Raw genomic sequence first — 3,401 nt, 5'->3', positions numbered from 1 at the left:
CCTATAGTGTTCATTCATTTGTATCACTTGATAATTAATAACAAGCAATAAGTGTTTTAAATAAATATTGGGCCAATTAACTGAGAATTTCTGGGAATTGTCCTGGACATGGGTATTTGTAAAAGCTCTCCAGATGTGTTGATGTGCAACCAGAGTTAAGCGTACTTGCTGTAGAGGTATTCTGATCTTTCCTTTTCACGTTTTGGGTGAAGCTCACTGTGCAAATTTGTATCCAGCCCAAACTACCGATTCAGCTGAACTAACTCGTGCAGGAGAAAAAATCTTTTGAGTTTCTGCAAAAGTGGCTAACTAACCCAAGCGATTGATGAGAAAGGAAAGCTCAATGGAATGCAAAATCTGCCCTCCCTTTTCTCACCAAAACACAAAACCTCTGCAAGGATGAAGTTAGAAGAGATGAAAGAACAGTACTTTTAGATTTAAATGGTGTGTGTGTCTGTGTGTGTGTGTGTGTGTGTGTTTTATATTTTAAAGAGTTTTTTTATCAAGTTCTTCCTTGGTGATATTTAGAAGCATCGAACCATTCCAACGCTTAAAAATTAATTGTACTGGAGGATCATGTGCATGCTAATTATTGGTTGCTACAGAAACAGACTGGATTTCCTAGGACTATGTCAGTTTCATGTAATCTTGCTCTTTTAAATAAAGCCCATTTATGAAATGTACATATGTGATTTGATTAAATCGTTTTGTAAGCTATCTCTCTCTCTCTCTCTCTGTGTGTGTGTGTGTGTGTGTGTGTGTGTGTGTGTGTGTGTGTGTTTGGTTAGGAAAACTATCTGGGCCCAGGAGTCCCTTTATGAATTTTTTATACCAGGGAATTTGGCCATCGACGTCCCGTGCCTCCATCAGCCAATCAGAAAGGAACTTGTAAAGCATACTAGAATCCCTAGGAAACATTGGTTCCTAATCCTCTTGGAACTTGGAGTCTGTCATCTACTCACAATAACACCAATGGGAACATTTCATTAAAATTCTGTCCAGACTAGTTTATTTTCAGTTCTGAAAATAGACTCAGTTAACAAAATTTCATGAATTAAAAATTTTTTAAGTTGGATATTTATAGCATATGCTTTCCTACAGAGAACAATTCTGTCATTATTAGTCATATTTATTCAAAATTCAAGATACAAGAGAAAGTCTTCTGAAACAATATGCATAAGCACATTATTGAATTACTCCACAGCTTTCCTTCAAGATGCATTTTGTCCAAGTACATTTTTATCCTGCAAATGAACTGCTTTTAACTGCCATTTGAGCTGCAAGAGTCATTCAATGGCTTGCCATTGCTTTCAAGGTGAAGATGGACTTGGTTCATCTGGTTTCCAGGGCTCTGAGTAAGTCATCCCACTACCAGCTTCTCTACCCTTGTTTTAGACCAACTTTTCTCCGTATCTCCCTTCCAGCCACACTGTCTTCTTCAGTCCCTCGTATTCTTCATGCTTTGCTGGCTGCAGGACTTTTGACTATGCCATTTTTTTACCACCTGGATGGTTTTTCTTGGCTTTTGTGACCTCATTATCTCCCATTCACCTTTGAGATCTCAGCTCAAACATCTCTTGTTCAGGGAAGGCTTACCCGACTTTCCTTCCAAGATAAAATCTCCTCTCAGATAAGTCAGGATGCTTAATTTTGTCATCAGCCTTATTTGTCTTTTGCCATGTAAGCTGACATATTCACAGGTTGTAGGAATCTTTGAAGGGACCATTATTCTGCCACAGGTTCCTCGTAAGTACGGGCCTCTGCTTGCAGAAGCATCGTAAGCAGGGTCTTTTCTCCTCCAGGAGATGTGTCTTCCAGACATCAATTTCTATGTCTTTCACTTTATTGCCAACAATTGACAACAGGACTGCTTACAAACCTGTCTAATTTATTACATGCCAACAGGTATTCTGAGAAAAAAAACCTTAGAAGGACAGTGAAAGGGAAGAATGTAACTTTATTTAAGCTAATTGACTCTTTGGAGCCCAGTTCCTTTCTTTCATCTCTTCCTTCCTTCCTCCAGGCTGGAGTGCACTGGCACAATCTTGGCTCACTGCAACCTCCGCCTCCCAGGTTCAGGCTATTCTCATGCCTCAGCCTTCTGGGTAGCTGAATTACAGGCACACACCACTAAGCTTGCCTAATTTTTGTACTTTTAGTAGAGATGGGGTTTCACCATGTTGGCCAGGCCTTTTTCGAACTCCTGACCTCAAGTGATCCACCCACCCTAGCCTCTCAAAGTGTTGGGATTACAAGAGTGAGCCACTGAGCTCAGCCGGGTTTTATTATTTGTAAATGTAAGGATGGAATTAGATATTCTATAAAGTATGTTGAGGTCTAAATCTAGGAATCTTTAAGCATAATGTGAGAATAAGACTTCATAAAGGTTATGATTTAGTCACTTTGAGAGTTTTAAATTGTATTGTTTCAGAGAACTAGAAACTTAAAAAATGCTAACCATCTTGATGACTTCTGTTTCTCTCTCACCTACTCTGCAAACTGATTCATAGAGAAGTTTGGTAAAATAAATGAGCATAGTTGGAACCTAATTTTTTTAAAAATGCTTTGATAAGCTTCTAATTAGCTAAGAAAACATTTGGAAAACTTGTGATACACAAGATACTGAGTTTTTAAGTATATGATTGTTTGAAGGCTAATATTAACTGATTCTTTGACACAAAAAACACTGATTCTTGGCTCAGCTCACAGACCCTCCCTCCATTAAACCTCAGATAAAAGGGGTTCTATCCCAGCTAGACTCCCACGGCACTAATTCAGTACCTCTCTTACTATTCATCACATCTCAAGGTTAAGTGCCTTTTGCCCACTGATAGATTAGATTCCAAAGAACATGGAGGTTTTATTCCTCAATGTTTCTCCTACTGAGCCTTTGAACATAAGAGGTGCTTAAGCAAGATGTGTTGAATGAGCACATTTATTCTAGATGGTATTTTAGGGAAAGCTGGAGGTAATAAAGAGGCACTTAGTATCAACTCATGGTAGTAAATGGAGGTCACAGCTAATGTTCAACATCAATGCTCTCCAATGGCAAATGGTAATATCCATCAGTAGTTGGTCAAGCCTGTAACTTAGTGGATTAAACATTAAGTTCCTACTTTAAGGTCAAAAGAGAGGAGACATTCCTTCAGTTGATATCATGGGTCATGGTCATTATTTTATAAAACTATTTCTGCACAAATCACTGGTAAACCACTGCTAATCAGGATTTTTCCACCTGGGGCTTTGTTCCTTCTGTCTGAAATACTCCTCCCCACACTGTTTCAGGCTGGCTTCAGATTGAATGTCACCGCAGGTTCAGATCAAATGTGACTTTTTAAGAGACAGTGTTGCCGGGCGCGGTGGCTCACGCCTGTAATCCCAGCACTTTGGGAGGCCGAGAC

This window comes from Piliocolobus tephrosceles, chromosome 11 (assembly GCF_002776525.5).
Source record: "Piliocolobus tephrosceles isolate RC106 chromosome 11, ASM277652v3, whole genome shotgun sequence".
Lineage (NCBI taxonomy): Eukaryota > Metazoa > Chordata > Mammalia > Primates > Cercopithecidae > Piliocolobus > Piliocolobus tephrosceles.
Note: the sequence above shows the minus strand (reverse complement) of the source record.